Source organism: Osmia bicornis, chromosome 7 (genome assembly GCF_907164935.1).
Source record: "Osmia bicornis bicornis chromosome 7, iOsmBic2.1, whole genome shotgun sequence".
Taxonomy (NCBI): Eukaryota; Metazoa; Arthropoda; class Insecta; order Hymenoptera; family Megachilidae; genus Osmia; species Osmia bicornis.
Genome location: NC_060222.1, coordinates 4,987,750 through 5,009,660, shown reverse-complemented (window position 1 = coordinate 5,009,660; position 21,911 = coordinate 4,987,750). Strand labels below are relative to the sequence as shown.

Below are 21,911 nucleotides of genomic sequence, written 5' to 3'. Positions count from 1 at the left end.
CACGGGCTCAGATGAGCCGACGGTAATTTCTCTTGATATACGACAAACTGAACGAATGTTAAAAGTGAAGAATTTATAATAAAAGTATTCTTGTGTCGATGAAAAGAGTAGCAAGCCGGTGCTACGATAACGCGTTTGGCTTTCAATTCAAGCTTTTTAATAATCACGAGGTTGGTTATTAAAAAATAAATGTCGGCTAAGTAAAAATAAACTGGGAATCTAATAACGTTTGCAACATTCGGGGGAATCATTTATTTCCATTATCGTCACGGTCGATTAGTGGGAATTCCATCCAGGTCAGGTTAGTTATTACAGGAACGCTGTCAGATAATCGAACTTCAGATAAATGCAGCGCCAGCCTGCTATGTACGTACCAACGTATATTTGCATGCGTGTAAACGCCGACAAATTACCCACGCTCGAATAATGTGTCGGTCCACGTTAAACATGGGAATTGCGGTGGGATCTAGTTTGCACTAAATTTGCTAATAACCATCAGTATTCTATTGACATTTCGATTTATCGATTCAGGTTAACCTCTTTTTTTTCACGCCCGTTGAGGAAAAGCTTGTTGTTAAGCTAAGCTGTTAATTGATACCGGTTTTTTCATATAGCATCGATTAAAAATAGATATTCTCGGTTGACGTATGGCTAAGGGTTTAACCTGATCTTTGGCGACGTTTCATGGGAGAAAGTACGGCCGCTTAAACGCATTATCAGAGGCACTCGGAAGCGGCGGTAATTAAATAGAGTGACGTAGCCGGGACTTTGCACGAAGGTTGAAGCTTACCAGGCTGAGGGTCGACGAACCGCGTTGCTTTCGTTGCACTTGAATGCATTAGCTCAGCTTAAAGTCAAGGCGACGACGTCTCTTTGCATTTGCATTTACTGCAGTGCCCGCACGCATTTGCATTTAGTTACGAATCATTTGCCGCCCAGCCGCCAACATCTTTGTCGCTTTCGACAAAACATGGAAACACGGACTGAGTCGGCTTCGACAAACTTCGAAGGTTTTAAAAACGGCCAGAAACTAACGCGAACATCTTTTATTCACGTGCTCGTAAAAATTCTGATCCACGGATTTTTTACTTTTGGAGAATTATATAAATTTCGAATTTTGTATCTTCGCTCACAAATAGGTTAAATACGAACTGTCTATTAAAAAAAGAAATATTGTATTTACTTACAGAGTTACGTAGAAATCCATGCTGAATCCCTCGTGTACTATTTTTATAGTTAACAAACACTTGTAATATGTCAAATATACACACTACGGTTCAATTAAATAAGAACAAATTAAAATGTCACGAGAGCACCGCGAACAGCAAAAGTCGCGAGCGCCGAAGAAATCCGAAGCGACCCGAGGATAACCGATTCGTCAGATTCGTGCCGATCCTGGGTAGTTCGCTACTGGTAGCCAACATGGCGTCTTGTCAGGAGAGATCGTATTAATTTCAATTAAAATCAGTGGTATTTCAGAGTTTCTTTGTGCAAAACTATGAAATAATAAGTATGCAATTAAAATTTGAACGGGTAGTATCATTAAACTCGAGAATTTAACGTAAACAAGTGTATTATGCGAATGTGGTTATGGATGGCGTTACTACGCAGTTTCATCAACAAACAACCGTCACAGAAATCGACAGGTAAGCTTACCGAATTTGCTACTGAATAACTTTTAACTGTTACCTTCGATCATCTTTCAAACAAAACAGAAAGATTATTGTAAATAAATCTTAATTTCAATATTTAATCCCTGGTATTATGCTTCCATTAAAACTTGCTATCCTTTCGACGTAGAAACTGTCATGGCTGCCAGTCACGTCGACGAGAAAGATTTCCCACCGTTTATTTTGCATGGAAGCACATTTCATTATTAAGACGTCAACACGAATCATCCTCGTGGTTTCGATAGAGGACATCCAAGTGATAAACATCTCTCGGTGAGTACTCATCTTTCTTGCTATATTTATGCTTCCTTGTGCTACAATATTTCTTAATACAAAATGTCGCCATTATGATAATAATTTAATAATTTACACAAATTTATGCAAATGTAATAAAATTCTTCAAGTTAAGTCTATATTAGTCTGAAATTTAAATCGTTCATAATTAAAGCAGAGAATATTTTGTATATTTTTTAACTGGGTCCATGTTTATCATAGGGGAAAATATTCTAATTTTCCCTATCGCTGTACAATCATTGTAGGTAAATAGAAAGGGAAGAACGGTCGGTAACAAAGCGATCATTCCATGTAATTTTAAAAAACGTAAATATTAAATACACGTTGAAAGGATGTTCGATTTAATCCCCGCTGAAACAGCACGAAATTTATTTTCAATCCAGAACCGTAATTCCGTCCCTTTGATCCACGCGGACCCCTCTCGTCTGTCCCTGTTGCTCTTGTATCCGCTCTTTTCAATAATTTCGAGGAAATGGTACTTTTTAATATCGATGGGACGATTGTATTCGCTAGACGAGCCTCTTCATTTCCAGTTCGTGTCGCGAACGCTTTCAAGTCGGCCTCAAATGCGAGGCGAGGCATTAATAACGTTTCACTTCTGTCGAAGAAAAGGATCCGGGATGTCACGTCGTCGATATCTGTCTGTCGTTTGATTTTCTAAATAACTGTCGTGAATTGAAAGAGAACACGCTGTTCGTAGAATCGTATCAATCAGTAGTTTTCAATATAAAAAAATTTTTAAAATGGAGTTGGCTCATTTAATTATTTAAAATTCTTTTATTTACGCTCTACCATATATTCTTGTGAACATTCCACGTTTTTCATTATACTAATACATTTAATTTCGTTCCTCTCCACTTTTCGACCCGTTGAAAGCGAATAGAATATTCCACATGGCAAAATGATGTCTTTTGAGGTGAAAAGGACGTCATGCTTTCACATTAATTCGTTTTAATATCAGCGAGGTCTGATGTTAATGAAGAGCGTTCGTTGCTACACTTTTAATGATAATTACAATGTCTTGTTTGTTTTACCATGATTTTTATTTTTAGGGAAAAAAACCTGTATCCTTTTATGTTTTAAAAACTGTTATAATCCGTTTCCACGTATTTGTTGTAATAATTAACTCTTTGATGGCGGTCTGTAAGATTCCTTTTTCTCTTAAATTGGATAAGTTTCGTGGAAATTGTCGTGCTACCAGCGGCGCATATTTTTCACCGCTGGTGAAGGAAAAAAAAAAGAAAGTGGAACAGAGGGTTAAAGATTTTAGTTTCGATGCTGGTGGAACGGAGTAAATCTCATTAAAATGATGGTACAAGTTTCGCTACTCTAGCTAGGAAGAAGAAGAAAAGACGAGAAACTGGAGGTATCGTTAATTAACAACCCCTCGTCAAGGGGTGAGAAAAACTTTTACACCCTTTCGATCTCGATGCGGTCGTGATGGCTTGCTTACAATGTTTTCTAGTTTTCAACTTTTTTATATGTGAATTGAATCAATTACAAAACTTCGCAATTATTTATTTCCTTGTTTTAGTAAATATAGGATGTTAATAAAATAAAATAATTTAAATATAAATATCCCATAAAAAAAATAATTATTAATAAAACAAATGTACAAAAATTACCTATTATTAAAAGCATCGGGATAGAAAAGTTTTTTCCAGAATTAATCCATATTTCATGATCACGATACGGTTTGCCCAACCCTTCCCAAATTCTTGTATCGCACTCCCATCCAGTTCCACTTTAAATCAGTGCTCGTACGAATTTCTCTCTGCTCGTTACATCCTTTTCAATCCCCTCGAAGTGCATCCTTGCAGCCAAGGAGGAAAGTGTTCCAAGCGAGAGCTGGCTTTGAATCCCATTTAGTTTCGAATTTCACTCGGTTCCACGATGAAATGGGGACAAAAGAGGTGGTCGATTATAGCAGGCGATGGTAGTTAAAGCGACACCGTGTTCCCGGTGTAAACGTAGCACCGAGTCTCGAAAACTACTTACATAGCCCGCCTATCGGGCTTCCCTTTGTCGAGGCCTGGTAAACACTGGCTTGTTTGACCAGGAAGGAAAAGTTGTGTCGGTCGTCAACGATTGCCAACACTAGCCGAAGAATAGCTGTATGGGATAGAGGGAAGAGGTGGTACGGGTCCGGTTCGTCGAGTTTTCTTTTATTTTCAACCCTTTCCTCGGGTTCTTTGCTTCGTTCCTTTTTTTTTTCATCCCTCGACCAGGTCTCTCCGACGAAAGAAGTATTCATTGTCCAGTCGCGAACTTCTCGAGCTTTCGGCTGCACAGGGAGGAAGGAAAGGAGGAAGTAGATTGATCGCGAGTCTGCCAGACGCAGGCCAGTCTCGTTTTCCACCCTTTTCTCCCCTTTTGCTTTTCGGCTTCTTGATGAATTTACGATAACGTTTATGCCTCGTCTACCTTGCCCTACCTTTCCTCTCCTCTTTCCTATTGAATTTATTCGCGCGACTATCGGAAACGATCAGATATTTCTCGTAAACGTTGCGCCAACTCTGCAACAAGTGCAGTCTGCGTTTGGTATTGTTAATGGCGTGTCTGTTACGATGCCTCGGTGTTTAATGGTTGTTCGGGGGTGTTTGTCGAAGAGACGAATGTTTCGAACCTTGAATAATGGTAGGGTAGGAAGATGTTAACGGGGATGGTGGCTATTAAATTGTAGCTTGAAAGTTATCCATTCGCTATTGAACGGTTCTGTTTGCAACGTAACTTTGAATCGGCGTTGAAATTGAAATAATGATATATTCGACGGTTGCGAATTTTTGCCACTTTTGGCACCGAGATATTTCGAAAACAAGACCGAAAGGAAGGTTTCGCTGGCAGGATATTAGAATTCTTATCTAAAAGGATGGAGGGACGATCGGAAAGGGAGTGCTTCGCCGTGAATGTAAAAGGGTTGGGTTTTCTCGGTTTCAATTTTCGTGCAACACCCCCCCATGAATCGTTCCTTGCTGTTTACCCTTTTGAAACACGGCATACGCTTTGGTCATAACGCGTAACCCGGAATTTCTTGAAAGCACCCTGCCATTATGAATGAATTACGACGAGTATACTTACGTCCTCGGGGATCCGCTGAGTAATTTCAACTTTAATGAAAACAGTAGTAATAAGAAGAACATGCTACTAGTTTGGAGCTGTTGCTGTTATTATTATTATTAGAGTGTGGATGTTGATGCAAATTTTTGTAGAAAATTTGTGATAAAATAAAATCTGGAAACAAGAGTGGGGTCCATTTAATTATTGTAGACGGTTCATATTAAGATGGAAAATTAAATTTGTTTCTAGTATTTTAAATCGCATGGAATGCGACATGAGTTTAAAAATAATACTAATATTTAAATGAGGTTTAAATAGCAGAGAGGAAATCAATAAATGAAAATGAAATGAATAATCATTTCACTTTGCAATTAAAGTTTTGAATTAATAATTCCATGAATATAATTGAAGCTGATTGAATTATCGAGAGTAAGAGAGATGTGAATTAATTTCAATGAACGTTTCAAGTGTATAATTTAATTTCTTAATTTCCTCCATCGTCCATTTGTGCACGTATGCAAGGAGAAGAGAACCGAGACAGTTTGCGTTATATCACAATACGAGCTCTCCTTTTTCTCTCAAACAAGCGTTATTTTTCATCCGGACAGACGTGTACAAGCGTCGAACCCTTATTCTTCTCGAAGACAAAACGTACGAGTAATTCAGCCGCATATATTTCGATTTCCCGGTTTCACCGGCAAAGTAGAAAGCCTCGTACTTTTCAGTCACGTTATCGCATCTTTTCTGTTCCTATATTTCTTTTTATCTTTTCTTAAAATCCATTTTCCTTTCTTTAAAAATAAAAAGTAATAAAATTGAAAGATTCTATTTTTAAATCGCAGAAAATTATTTGAATGAAAATCGATGTTTTCTAACGACTGGTAAGAAAAACAAAGTGATAAAAATTTAAGATGCACTTTGTTTTTCCGGGTTGAAAAGCGTCCATTATTGTTCGCGGCGGAATAGAATGTTCTCCTAGTGTTTGTAAAGAAAGGGACACGGGTGATCCTGTCGCCACTCGGGCACAGTCGATGAATTTGCGACGACACTCGGAGAAATTTTAAGAGATGCCCCCCTCTCGACGATCTTAAATCGTCGGCATCGCGATCTCTATTTCCGACCACCCTTATCTTGATTCGCCGCAGAACGGTTTGATTTCAGATTGGACCATGGTACTTCCAATTTTCCCCGCGTGGATCGATGCCCGTCGCTTTTTTGCCCCGTTCCAAGCAATTTACAGACTTCTTCTTGTCGCATCAGCAAATTAGATTACATCCACGAGCTTTCAGCTTCGCTTTTTTCCTCGTTTCCCTTTCGGCGACTCCTTCCATTTAGTCTGTCTGATCGATAATGCGACTGAATAATGTTTCTTCTTCTTTTGATTTATCTTTTTAGTTTATTCACGATGTCTGGCAGTTGTCATTGAAACTTCTGCTCAATTATATTTGAACCGACGGTAGCCAACGTGTTAATAAGAATCAGTAAAGTTATCATTTCCTAAACTTTTTCTGCAATGGAATAATTCGCAAATCCGGAAATTTTAACGGAACACTTAGTTTATTTTTTAGGTTGGGTAATTTCTACTAGTAAAAATTAAAAAAAATGTTATTATTTATTTAGTAATTATTTTTAAATTGTCGCAGAACGCGTATTCAGGTTGAGAAACCCTGGTTTAGCCGGTTCGGGTTGTAACCATTTATACCAAACATAATCTTCGCTCAATTCAAATGGAACTATCATTCGTTTTCGCCTCACCATCGCTGAATCCCACAGTATTTGTATCAAAGGTAGATCGAGAACTTCTATCGTCTCGATAAAGATTAAAAACGACCAAGTTGTCTGATTCACCCTAAATGAACCTTTCACATTTCCTATGGCGAATGGTATTCGAGAGGGGTGAACGAAGTTATCGTACGACCGGAATAAGGACCAATCGTCTGTAACAGGTAATATTACAGACGTAATTTCCTATCCGTGTTTCCCTGGGCAAACGCTCGGAGATTCTCCCCCCAGTGTGGTGGACGGAAAGGGTATTTTCCAGAAGACGAGGAGATAACGTAAATTTACCGTCTGGTTGTTTCCGATTCTCCGTCAGCTATTCTTACGGGATATAACTTTGTTTTAATAAACAAAGCGGCGAGTTTCATATCGCAGCCTGATGGTTCATCAAGGAGGAAGAATAATCTCTCCCTGCTGAATTTTCCCTTCCTTCGACTGAAAAGCCAACTTCCTTTGTTGCAAACTTAGTCTTACGTTATCGTTTCCATTGTTCTTGTTTTCGTTAGCGGTTTACCCAGTCTCGGTCAGGATGAAAATTTGGAAATTTTCCTAATTTTCATATCGTAATTAACATCTGATAAAATAGTTATAAATAAGTTGATACAGTTTAATCGAATTCAGATTAATTTGCAATGCTTTAAGAGACATAATTGCAACTTTATTCGAACGTTAATTAACGGCAGTTTCGACGGGCATTGAATAACAAATTTAATATAACGCTTGGCGTAATTGAATGCGAATTTAATTCGAGACCGTCCGCGTAGGAAGTTCCGCAGGGCAAAACAAACGCTTCCTGATTTACCACCCCCTTGGTAACGATAGGAGATAATCACACGAGGCATCAGTAGAAACTGTACGGGATAAGTCAGCCGCGGGCAGAAACTGCAACAACTGTTAACTGCATCGACTGTAAACTTGGCTCGTAGTAAAACGCATAAATAATGGAAACTTCGTGCTGTACAGATAATAGAACCGGTTAAATGTGTTCCCACGTAGCCGGTGACAATAGATAACGACATATAAGTAGAAGTGTATCGTATAAGTCGGACACAGCGAGACCGTAACTACTCGTACCTTAACTACTTGAACCTCGTTATTTATAGCTGATGTTTTACACCGAGAATGGACAGCGGATAAAATATCTCGTAGTCATCACAAATACAAGTGGAGTTTTCAGATACTTTGAGTACAGCGATTTTATAGCGGATTAAATCAAGCGGTACAAATTCCGGGGCTCTAAAACTTAAGTTAGAAAAAAAAGTTTTAAAAGAACATTAAGTTATCAACGAAAAAAACTAATTAAAAATTGATGTGTATATGTATAACATTATGGTGACTATAATGATAGTCTTTGGTGAAACCCTGTTATTATTATGATATTTGATATAAAAACGTGATTTTCCTCGAACCCTAATGAAAAGACATAAGATCTCAGGGCCGCTTCGAGGCCCTACCGTTTAATCCGCCACTGAGTCACATTGGGGTGAATCTTCTATCGTCGTTCCTGGCCTCTTTTGCCAGAGGCCAGGGTGGAAACGAAGAGACGCGTAGGAAAAGACCGTGGAACGGTGAAATTTACTGCTCGACTCATTTCGCTGCTGCGGAATAAATGGACACTTGTCTGGGAGCGATGTAAGCTTGCGGGAAAAGACACAGGCTCCGGTGGTTTATCACCAGGGGACAAACGGACCGATTAAGACAGAAATAAACGCTTCACTTACCGGCGTCGCGCGATTCATAAAGCTTTCCAAGTGTCCATCCCGACATCCCTAGATGTGCCAGTCACCAGAAATAATCCCTGGATCTCCGTTCCTCCAACTTCCCCGGTATTAAATGTCCTTTCACTATCTGCTCGACGAGATCCTCGTGTACACGCCAAGTACGTCGTTGCTGTAACAAAATGAAACGCGACTATTACTCTAGTAAACAATATATAGAGTAATCTCGTATGTTTGAAAAAGAAAAATTTCCAATTTTCATTTATCTTATAAAAAAAAAAGATACTCATTTTAATCCCAGCATTATGTAACAGGCCTTGTGAGGCGTTACTTTGAGAAAGGTTACACTTTTCCATCCTCTGTGTGCTTAATCAATATTGATGTAGGATCAGTCTACAATTCATTTGGCCCTACGTCGAACCAAGTGACACGTTAAGCTTGCTTTATGGCAACGAATAAAAGCACCGCGTAACGTTGATGTTGCTCGATAAATGGGGAACGAAAGTAGGAACCATCTTGATGTCGTTCGATTGAAAATTTTATACGTGGTTGAAAATTCGGAACTTTCATGGGGGTCCATCAGTTATATTATAAAGGATTCATTCAGGTTTTTAATTATTCTCTTAATCAATTATGTAATTTTCTATTTCAAATTATAATTTCAGTTGGTAATTGAATTTATAAGCAGTTAATATGATGAAAAGCTTCAAATTCCCGGTTGAATATTATTAAATTAATTTATATACATGAAACATTGTACGAATTGAATTGAAGGATTGAAATGAATTATACAATGAATTTCACGTGGCAGAGAAAATGAATGTAGGTCAAATTAAAATTCCCAAACAAATGCAACATTGTTACAGAGGGAAATGAGGTCGTAACAGTATCGTAGAACGATTTTCCTTGAAATCAGCGCGCTCCTCTTCGCTGATAATCCCAGGTAAATAAAAGGTACGATTATTGGTGCACCTTTTATCGTGAGAACAGTCGTTATCGTCGATCCATTGAAGATACACACGTAAGTGTGTATCAGCCATTACATCCTGGCCATAGAGATTCCAATGTACACCATCGGCTATCCTGGCAATTCTATTACACCACTACCGAACCAATTATCATCCCTATCGATTTCCATTCGATTGTATATCAGGAGAATCGATGGAAATCAATATAATTATACGCGCCTCGAGTCTTCTCTTGTCGGCCAACTAATTACCAATCGATGTTTCAACAGTAGGCTATTATAGTTCGGGGCCGACTGTCTATCTGGATTATGTCTGTTTCAGAATTCGGGATCTGTTCGCTAAAACGATGGATATCGGATTATAGGTAAAATTAGGTGATCGGAAATTTTTGCTACGTTTATCTGAAGTTTGACAAATTTTGTATGCGGGGTTGTTAATATTTGTAATTTGAAAAATTAGGTGATCGAAAATTCTTGCTACATTTATCAGAAGCTTGACAAATTTTGTATGCGGAGTTTTAGTATTTGTAATTTCAAAAATTAGGTGATCGAAAATTTTTGCTACATTTATCTAAAGCTTGACAAATTTTGTATGCGGGGTTTTTGTAATTTGTAATTTCAAAAATTTGAAATAATATAATTTGATTGTTTAGAAAATTCGTAGAAGGGAAGGGTGTATTTGATAGATCAAAAAAAAATTGATCAGAATCCCGCCGCGTTCGTTTTTCTCCCTTCGATAAAAACTTTTCTCAACGACTCTTTCCAACGTTGCCTTCTACTTCACGTCTTCCCTTCTCCACCCTTTGTTCTTCTACAATATCTTTTATACCACGACCTCGTTTCCTCGTGGAAGCGAGGCTGAAACAGCGAGAGGAACAGCTGAAACATTAAATTCTAAATGAAAAGGCAGCCCCCGGAGTGGGACTTCGGAATTTCGAAAGAGAAGGAAGGAAGCCGTAAAACGTGGTCAGAATCTTTTTCCCTTGATTCACTGGTGGTTGCGTCATCTCCATGACGTTACAAAAGGAGAAAAAAAAAAATTATTTGGAAATATTCTTCGAGAAACTTGTTAGAACCTGATTCTTTTTATCTCTGAAATTTCTTTCATTTTCTCTTTAACGTCTCGCGTCTCGTAGTTCTCTCGTGGAAGGAAATTTTCAAGAGACCCTGAAATCAGTCATCTCTTTTGATCAGGCCATTGGGAACAGGGCGGAAAGGGGGGTGCGATCGAGGGAAACCGATGATAGAAGTGGACCGAGAGTTCGTCCAGGCACGTAAGACGATAAATCATGTGGTTACTGCATGTCCATGTGAATGGGCACATGCATGAATTACACCTGCGGTCACCTGTGCGAATGTGTATCGTGGCGTGGCTTCGTGAAAATGTGGTCGATGTCTGTGCGAACCCCTCCGTGTACACGGGGTGATTCTAAAATAAAGGGTGAATGACCTTAAATAAATGAAATTAAAATAGATAACGTCGTTTAATTGTTTCATAAATAATTCAATTTTGTTAACGAGGAATTATTTTTATCAAAGACAAATTTAATAGCGTATGCATCTAAGTGTCGAAAGTTTTTAAAAAACAATTTATTATACGACGTATAGAAGCGAGCAGAAGAGGTGTGTTTCTCTTTGATGTTATAATTGCTTCGAGTTTCCTTTAAAGAGAATAAATTTCAAGGAAGAACGAGGAGCGAATTTCGTATTCTCTTGTGTGATGCACGCGCAGATAGTTTGATTCTTTCCTTTTAAAAAAAAGCAATTCTTCGATCAACGCAATTGTTTCTGTGACAAAGTGGCTCTGTTTGCGCATGCAAATATTGATAATTTATAGAAGAGCGCTTGCAGGTATATTGCTAGCTAGTGTTCATGTTTGTCCATGCAAGTATAAGTAGATACGTACGTTTATTCTCTACACAATTTGGTTTCGTGTGTCTACCAAACTGTATGTGAACATATATGCAAGAATATGTAGAACGTTCCTCTAGTTTCCCTTTGTTTAGTAAAGCGAAAGTTATACCAACGAGAGTCACCGGGGCCAATTGAAACACAACCCTTTCGCTGCAATTTTGATGAAACCTTTTTTTTTTATTGTAAATCATTCATATTGAAAGGATCGTTTGAACGGGAAAATGAATTTGATATTAAAAGTAATTTAAATTGGCAGCAAATTAAATCAACTTTTGGTCAATATTTTATTACCAAAATGGTCAGTATAAAAATACTAAACGGTCAGTACATAAATAGGTTAGGTTAGGCTAGGTTAGATTAAATACTGACCATTTGGATTTAAATACTGGATTGAAATACTGACCCTTCATATTTAAATATTGACACTTAATATTTAAATACTGACTCTTCATATTTAAATATTGACCAAAGGATACTGATCAAAGGATTGAAATACTGACCCTTCATATTTAAATACTGACAAAAAGGGATTAAAATACCAAGCAGTAAAATACAGGCCATTTAAATTGAACTCGAGTTACCGTATCTTTTTCACATGATTCGTGTAACTCAAAAAGAAAGTTCATCCTCAGGCATGAAGTTAGCCTGATAGTGGATGTGTACATCGGAAAAAGATCATAACGAACACAGTCAGTCGCGAGTTTTTGCCACGAAAGTTACGTTTACGTGTCGTGCATAAAATTCAGCTGGTACGTGCACCGCGTATCGCGTCCATTCCGAGGCGAGTTCGAAACGGATTCCAGCCACCCCGCCGGCATCACTCGCCTCGAGAACTTTCCAATCGTTAAGCAAATTGATATCGATCGTCGTCGAAGAGTTTCGTTCCGCATAAGCTTCCTTTATGGCGTGTACGAAGCCTCGGGAATCTTACGCACCCCCGCGAGTAAGTTCGCGTGGAGCTTCCGATCGAGTTCGATAAATCAATCGTAGATCACCCTTGCTAAGTGTGAATCAATTCGATACATGGAAGCTGTTGAAAATTTAGGAATTAATATTATTAATATAATTCTACTGAAATCGTAATGGGAAAATTTCGCTTAAAAGCGTCCATTAAATTTTATGAATAAATTAATGAATAATAATTAGATTGCGGGAATGCGTTACACGGGATAATACAATACTCCGAAGGAGCTTAACAGGGAAAATATTTTATAGAAACACGCGTTTCCATTTTCAACGTAATAATAATAGAATCTCTACGTTGTACGTTGAATAAGCAAATGTCATTTTGTTTTATGTACACGTTACGAATGAATTTTGAAAGGACTTTTGTTTCCATGAATTCGAGTGTCCATTAGCATGCTTTTATTAAAACACATTAACAGCTCATGTATTTATTACGCAGATGTTTCCATTCGAATATTTGACGATGGTAATCTATCTTCGAATAAATATTTTATAATCCTAATAGGAAGCATGCGTTTCGATAAAGAGATCGTTATTAATTTTTACTTATTCTCCTTTTTCGTTCCTTTAATTATCGGATTATAATTGGCGATCGAGGGAATTTAAGGGAGTCATTAAGGAACGGGAATCGTATTTCTTTCGCGGGTTATAATCGGCGATCGTTTTCGAATATTAAACTTTGACGCTAAATTCAGGCCGGAATATTAAACTTGCCGAGAACTTTTCGAGCACCCGTTGCATGAATGCAGACGGCTCGATAACGGGTGTGCCATTGTTTCCGAAATCCCATTATAATCGAGTTTCCGTTTATGGCTCTTTTGTCGTCGAACGAACTTTTGAACTTAGGCTTTTCCATGCAGTCACGTAGAATGGGTTCGATATTAAGATATTAACAGTTTCGAATTAATATAAAATCGATTCGTTAATCAATTTTTTTTTCCATCGTCGATTTATTTCCCGGGAAACAAGATACGATGATAGGAAAATATGGACAAGAAGCCAGACATTTGCCTAAGCGACAGCACGTTTCCGGTCTGGTGAAATGCACGCGTTCGTGTCTGACGGAGGCCGCATTTCACGCTGTACATCCACGTCGGGCTAGTTCGGAAGCATCGTGCTGGACACCGGAAGTAAGTGGGCACGAATCGATCGATAGTTCCTTCCTGGCTTCCCACGGTCAGCCCAGCTGTATTGCGTTCCAACTGATTCTCGTCCGACACCGACGTCTCCGCTCGCCGACAATCTCATGCATTATGGGCATCCTTGAAGCCCGAAAGCTGCCGGCTATGGAAACGAGAGGCCCGCCAATGGACATGCTTCCCCAGGCCTCTTTGTGTACCCACGATATCTGATCATCGGTTACGGTCTTCGCTGCCACCAAGATTAACGTTCTTCGACGTTCAACCAGCCTCTTGAGGGATGTGTATGATCTTAGACACGTGCTTCTATGTTCCTTATTTTCTTTTACATACGTTAGATTTGTTTAATTGAAACTACGTAACTCGATTAGTGGTGATTATCATAATTCAATATCATGGCACTTAGAGATCCACCCTTAAGCTTGAAACTTCCATAATTAATTTCGATTAATTTTTATTATAGTATGGTCTTAGACACGTGCTGCTAGGTTCCTTATTCTTTTTTACACACGTTAGATTTGTTTAATTAAAACTATGGTTATTGGTGATTATTATAATTCAATATCGTGGCACGAACTTCCATAATTAATTTCGATTAATTTTCATTATAGTATGGTCTTAGACACGTGCTGCTAGGTTCCTTATTCTTTTTTACACACGTTAGATTTGTTTAATTGAAACTATGTAACTTAATTGGTTATTATTATAATTCAATATCGTGGCACCCAGAGATCCACCTTTTAGCTTGAAACTTCCATAATTAATTTCGATTAATTTTCATTATAATATGGTCTTAGACATGTGCTGCTAGGTTCCTTATTCTTTTTTACTCATGTTAGATTTGTTTAATTGAAACTACGTAACTCGATTAGTGATGATTATCATAATTCAATATCGTGGCACCCAGAGATCCACCCTTAAGTTCAAAACTTCTATAATTAATTTCAATTAATTTTCATAATAATATTAAATAATAATGTGGGAAGGGAGGGAATAAGTAGGTCGGTGATTTCAAAGTTTCATGGTTTAATATAGAATCATTATTATGCAAATAATATTTGGGATTCTTTAATCTAAAAACACATTCCCCTTTATAGGAAAGAACAAACTTATTTCTGTACGTTAATACACTTTCAGATCCTCTTATCTTAGGCTTACAACTTGCAAGGAAATTTCACGATACCATGATCCTTTCATGAATATTTAACTCGCGTATTAAGAACAACTTTTGGAATTGTGTACATTACCAAATTCCACGGTAATTTGAATGAATAATCTTGTACTTGTAAAATGTAAGTACTTTCAAGATGAGTAACCACATATTTTACATGACTTGCGCATCCGGGATTTTGGAAGAACAATATACAGTGGCGTGTAATAGTATTCAGCCACCATTTAAAACAGAATACCTCATTTAAAATTGAACCAAATGACTTGATGTTTTTCGAGAAGGCTCACATAAAAAAGTGGAAATATTGCCTTCCACTATTTCCTTCTCGATTACGACAAATTGTAATTTTTTGAATCTATAGATTCAACGATAACAAAGGCTGGACAACAATACAATCGTTACATTCCATTTCGTGCGTAATATATCATTCGATTTTCTGTTTCGTTCCCTGAAATTTTCTCTCGACGTGTAGAAAAATTGCAAGAAAAGGAATACGTGTTACGGACTTACGTAATTTCAAGGGAGAAAAAATGTATCAACCCCAGGATGCTTTTAAGCGAGTCTTGGGGAGACAGCCCCGATTTCTTGCTACCTTGGACAAAGAATCGAGTATATCAGGCAAAAACGGATGAGTTATCGCTGTTTCCTCTGGATGATCGATTTTCCAAAGAATTCGCTGTTTAATGCAAAAACCTGAGACGCTATGTAAAAATTCTGCTTTCCGACTTTTATCCTTATTCTTTGATATCGTATAAAAATGCAAACGAAAGAAAAAGGAGGGAAAAGGAGGCGATATTAGGTCGGAGTACCAAGCTCGAAGGTTAGCACCTACAATTTTCCGGGTTAGTACAGAATTGCGAGAGAGTAGAGTATAGAAACGTTGATTGGCTGGTGATTCTAGGGAATTCTTGGCCGCCGCGGAGAGTCAGAATCAGCGGTGCTCTGAAATGAACCACGACCCTGAAAATCGGCGGGCTTTTCGGGCTCGCTTCCGGTCGCATTACCGCGACCGAGCGCATCCCCTCGGGATTACACGAACTGCCGGCGCTGCTAGATTGCTTGGCAAATAGGATTGCGCAGCCAAACAACTAGCAGCAGTTACGAGAGGAGATTGGTATCGCGAAACGATGCTGGGACTAAATCGACCCGACCTTTTTTTTTTCCATATTTGCATTCGCCTCGAACTGTTCAGGAAAGATGTTCAACGGACGAACTGTCTCATTGTAGAGTAGTTGCATCGAGTACCTGGTCAACATTTTTTTTTTTAATTTTCAAAATTAACACCTGATAAGCCAATTGTTTTCGTGATACAGAAATGATCAATTTTTGTTTAATCGAGTATTCGGTCAAAATTTTTTTCTTTTAATTTTTAAAATTAACACCTTGATATGAAAATTTTTCTCGGGATACAGAAATGATTAATTTTTGTTGAATCGAGTAGTCGGTCAAAATTTTTTTCTTTTAATTTTCAAAATTAACACCTTGATAAACCAATCTTTTTCGTGACACAGAAATGATCGATTTTTGTTTAATTTAATCGAACTTTTAGCAATCTTTGATGTTTGACAAGCGTTCTTTTATTAATAACGTCAGAAGGCAACGCATCAAACGTGTACGCCGACGATTGGATACAACAATTCCTCTATTATAACGTAGCTATTGTTCTTTGAAAAGCGTTCGAAGATCAATAGCAAACAAACAAGCGATCCATTCTTCGTGCGCCAGCGTTCTCCAATTAATTCAAACGATACAGATTCCATTTCTTTCATCGTTGAAATTCGATATACGTTTCGAATAGTCAACAAACGTGATTCACGAATCGCTCGCAGCGAGTTACGCTCGAAAAATCGCGCAACAAAACGTCCCGTGGTATAGATATATACACGATTGAATCGCTGGACGATCGTCTAAAGAAACGTTTTCCGCGCGTATCTTTCGCGTTCCCGTTTCTTCATTAATATTTCTGCCCGGTTACCATTCTTAATGAATGCGCATATTTTCAAGGATTTGCCGTTCCACCTCTTCCGATGGAAAAACTCGTTAGATTCCCTGCCCGTCCGGTAACAATGCTTCCTCGAGTACATCAGGTTTCGGTGGTTTCGACCCCGTTGCTTGATTAAATTCCACCGCGATTAAATAAAACATCACTTCGCTTCTTGGCTTTGCACGAAATGCAGATTAAGCATTCGGGGCGACCGATTTCTTCCCTCGGTTCGATTTATCCGACGAGATTGTTGTTTCAAGATGGTGAAAAGTTTGCCGTTTTATATTTCAGATATTCTTACTGTGCCATTGTAGACTTTGACGATATACTACTAATTTATTATTTTATGTTACTTAATTAAATAGCTGATTAAATAGCAGTGCAAATTTCAAAATAAAATGTTCTGTCTCTAAGCTTGCACCTAATTGTTCAGTTGAACCAAATTAAATATAATAGTATTTTTCGGGCGCATCAAATTCCGTTTTATTTGTATGTCAAGGGGTTAATTAAGAAATTCTTTTACGAATGAGAAAAATACGCTCGCGGCGATCCGCATCGCGTGCGAACATGAGACGGATTCTAGGGCTCGTTATCTTCTGTCCGTGGAGAAAGAAAAATAGAAAAATCTGCGGGAAATAAGTGGAAACGTTAAAAGTAGGCTCGCGTGACGTCAGTTTCCCATGATAGGACGAATAAGACCTCTAGGGTCGTCCCAATGTACACAGTTCACCAAATACACACTGATTAGCGGGTACCATTGGAGGGCAGTACGTTTTTCCCAGCATCGCAATAAAGTGGTGGGCTAAATTGGTCGATAGTTCGGTGACGAGACTGAAATCGCCTATCGATCGGTCAGACAGAGCCAATGGGCAAGTATAATTTAAATAACACGGTATTTTTGCGACCGATTCCGTCGCTCCTCTTTCTCTGTGCATGCGTACTCGCACGGTAATTGTTGTAATTAGATTCGCGTCGATTGTGTCGGGAATGCAATTAAAATCTTGTCCGCGCAATCTGCATACCGCCACGGATCCGCGTTTATTTCGTTCAAACTGGAAAAGGGTTGTTCGTTATTTGTCGTCTAAACACATTTGCCGTGAATCATTTTAATTTCGTTAGAGTTTAAAAATAAAAATTCTTATCAGTTTCCATGAAACGATCACCGGCGATATTGGAGCCTGTGGAACTTCCTTCGCGAACGATCGTTCGTTTCTCTACGGTCGCGATTGTAATTGTTAATCAGAGCAGAAAGTTTTTGAGGCTTCTTTCCAGTCAGCTTGAGCCGACGCGATCGATCGGCGAAATCTAATTGCAATTAATTTGTTCGAAGCGTTTCGTGACACTTTATTCGTTCGAGGGTGCGTTCGAGAGGTGGAACGACATTCCTTTCCAGAGAACTTCTACCCCCTTGTTCCATTAAATTGTTCCTGTTACTTTTATTAACCTGACACTCCTCGAACACTCCTCGAACACTCCTCGATTCACGCTCCGCTAGCGTGTATCGTGAATCGAGCGTTTTCATCGGGCGATGATTCGTAAATATAGGTTGCTGCATATTATATTTCAACGTTATTCGAATGAAAATTGAGCGAATAAATGAAATTATTCGAGAACAATAGCCAAATGGCCGAATGGCAAATAGCGATTGTTTTGTTAATTAAATTTCAAGCACGCAGACTCTTCATGCTGAAAGTTAATAATCGTTATTTACGGTTAACAAATGCAATGATTATTCGCGAATAGTTTGTTGAAGTGTATATCGAGTGTAGACGGTGTTAACCGGTTAAGAACAAAACGTAATTTAAATTGCAGTTTAATCACCTTTTCCAACGATATATCGATTGACAAACGAATAAATGCCGGAATATAGGAATTTCGTTATTTCGAGTGTATCGATTAAAGCTTTCCTTGCACGTGTTTCATCATCGACAGATTAAATGAAACTCGGTTTGATTAAATGAACAATAAAATCGTGATCAAATATTGTCCAGACGAGTTTTAATTTTCTCCAGAGGATGTGTACAACAATCGAACGTTGAACGTTATTAATTATTGTTAATAAATGATCATTCAGAGAATATTAAATGTAATATCTGTATTATAATGAATATTTCATTTGTTTAAAAAGATATCAAACTAGTGTTCAAATTTAAACAATAATGATTTTGTTAGAACAAAGTTTCTGTAAGAAAGGATGTAATTAATGTTCTACCTTCGGAGTGTAATCAAACTTGGAGGATAATTAATCATTTCGTGGACCGTCTGGTAGAAGTTCGGTCGTTTCGGAAATCCTGAGAACCTTTTGTTTTTCTATACGATCTTTTTCCCCTCGTTCCCATCATTCTTTTTCTCGCATGAGAATTACACGGAATCCACCTTCGCTTTCGCAACGAATAATGGATGCCATTATATAACCTCGCATCAAGCTTGTCCGAGGGGAGGGTGAGGAAAGAGAAATAAAAGGTCGAGTGACCGTGTCACACGGGGTGGGAAGAAACGTTAGACATGATATATAGGGTGAGCGTGTCGTGGTGGTATAAAAATTCATACAAAAAAGTAATATTCCTTGGGAAAAAATTTCTAAGTTCCGGGCCCTTCAGCTTGGAGGCAGAGGGAATAATTTCTAAGTACCGTGCGTCGCCGACCTTCCGGATAAAGGGACAAAAGAAAAATTACTAATTACAAAATTAAAAATTCTTATTTTTTCGAACTCCGAGTATAAATATCAATTCTAAGAATAACACTCTATACACCCCTTTTCGTACCAGCGAAAATTTCAGGGGTGCTATTATTTTCTGGCACATAATTTCTGACAAAGGAAAAATTAAAAATTCTTATTTTTTCGAACTCCAAGTGTAAATATCAATTCTAAGAATAACACTCTATACACCCCTTTTCGTACCAGCGAAGATTTCAGGGGTGCTATTATTTTAATGTAATGCAGGGTGAATAATACTCGAATAACGCTCTTCTTTGACTTGCCAGTATCCCCATTGCTACTCTCTTATTTTTTTCTCACCCTCTGTAACCTCTATCGTGTTTTCAACTTAATAGCCCTCTCTTCTTTTTCATCCTCTCGTCCTCAAATTTCCGTGCGAAAGGTTTAATTATTATACAGTCGGTCGGTGTCTTAATTAATTCACGTTGGGAGACTTTAGTCGCGGAAAGCCGGTCGTACTTGCGTGATTAAACGGCTTAAAGTGTCGCTAATGACTGAGGGAATTATTAATGATTCGAGATGCGAGGAATATGGGGGATTAGCAGGGGTTGCGATCACACCGTGCCTTAGGCGGATTCGTTTCTAATACCATAATGTGGTTAGATCTTTCTTCGTGGTGTTTGCGGGTTATCGAGATACGGACAGGAATCTCATAAACTGTGAAGTTCGAAATTAACGAAGAAAATTTTTCATAAAATAATCAGGTAATTATAGAGTGAATTTTACCCTCTGTTTGGAAGGCACTTTTGGAATTTGTAATAAAATTATGTTTGAATCGATCATTTTCTCTGAACTTGTGTATAGAAACAACTAATTGCGATAGAAATTTTTAGTAATTTTTCGTTTTGTTTGCTTCCACGCTGAGAATGTTCTAAAAAACTACCATGAATTCTAAATGTGATGAAAAATTCGAGATTAATGAAAGTTGAATGATTGATTTGTTGACTCGAGCGTACAAACAGGTTTATACTTTTTTCAAAAATATAAATCATAGACCATTTTTGATACTTTTTTATTTATAACAGCATCAATTTTATAGTAACTAGTTCCAACCTTCGTTTTTTCAGCAGTTCAATTAAAATTGTATAAAAAATTCCTCTTTTCTTTTCCCCCGTATTTACTTACTAATTGCTACTACGGTTTCAATCCCATAATTGACATACATCGAAGGAAACAACGTAGCAATATATCTAGGATGATTTATTCGAAAACGAATATTTTAATCCCCATTAGCTCGGTGGCGCAAGGTATCAATGATCTATCGATGCGTACATTTTTCACTATACCTTTAATTGGCCCCGACCGAATCGATACGTCCGTGTTTTAACATATTTGCCTATGTCTCGGTCCGCCTGTTTCCCGACCTGCTGCTCTCAAACTAATTACTCGTACGATCGTTTTACCTCGATGATGCTCGCGGTCGGATAAATTTGTCAACGAAACGACCGATTCTGTTTAATGTACGCCGAAAATTTTATCATCTACCCGGGTCATTATGGTCCTAACAGTCACCGTTTCGCTGGAAAATGGATAGTAGGATTTGTGAAGTCATAGATGTAAAATAAAATGGTAAAGCAGTGGAACTTAATTTGAAAATATCTCGACTCGAATGAGATATGTGTTAGACAAAATTTACGGTTTCGAATGATATAAGAACGATATTTCGAATGGAATGAAAAAATATTTTTATTAGAAAACGGGAACGGTGCAGCGTGGAAATGGTGGAACGAGGGAAACGATAATCGAACTTGTCATTTTCGACTTTTACGATCGCAGTGCTTGCGACGAGAACAGACACGGAAGTTTATCGTGTTTTAAATGAAAACAGACGAGGCTCGACTCGAACCAGATCCGACGATCAATTAGCCGATTCGTTAATTAGCCGGACGCGATTGCCACGCTGATCCTGCGATCCGAACTTCTGAAATATTCAATCGGCCAAAGTAAATCGAATCGTAACGCGACCGAGTTAATTTCACCCGTGACACCTATGCTCTTACACCGCATAATGGATGGTAGATCCGAAACGAGAGGTCCTATAAATATGGTCGATCGGAATGATTGATTCGTCCAAATGGAACGGAGCGATGGTAATTTTTAAGTTGAAAAAACGAGACGTGTTCGTTGGATCGATTGAAAGAATTTATTTATCAGAGCCGAATAAACAAACGAATCGAATTGAATTCTTTCAGGATATTAATGAGCAAATTGCTTCCTGATGTCACGCGCTGAACGTATTGAATTTCCTCTTCGGCTAATTCGGTTCGGAATTTAATTATGAGATTAACCGAGGCATTTGTGTCAAGTGGGATATCGATGGCATGAAATAGAATGCATTCTTCTAATTAAATATGGAATACGAGAACTCCGGTTTGGTATTTGCAAAAGTTTCAGAGGTTGACAAAATACATCCAGTGAGAGGCAAAAATAAGTAGATGCTGTTTAAAATAGAATACCTCGATTAAAATTGGACTAAATAACTTGAGGTTTTTTGAGAAGCTATAAAAATTAATTCACTAAATTATGTATTTTC

The 21,911-nt window shown here is 38.1% G+C and overlaps 1 protein-coding gene and 1 long non-coding RNA gene across 2 annotated transcripts in view; one reads left to right on the top strand and one right to left on the bottom strand.

The window, feature by feature from the left end:
• LOC114876957 (neuroligin-1-like) overlaps positions 1–21,911 on the bottom strand; it is a 99,444-nt gene that overhangs the window by 21,396 nt on the left and 56,137 nt on the right. Inside the window, exon 4 of the mRNA XM_029188957.2 lies at positions 8,522–8,690. The gene's annotated coding sequence lies outside the window, so the exon portion shown is untranslated. The remainder of the gene's footprint in view (positions 1–8,521; positions 8,691–21,911) is intronic.
• Positions 1,395–21,911, top strand: part of LOC114876958 — a 131,013-nt gene continuing 110,496 nt past the window's right edge. Inside the window, exons 1-2 of the long non-coding RNA XR_003789479.2 lie at positions 1,395–1,646; positions 1,801–1,943. This is a non-coding gene — a long non-coding RNA (uncharacterized LOC114876958). The remainder of the gene's footprint in view (positions 1,647–1,800; positions 1,944–21,911) is intronic.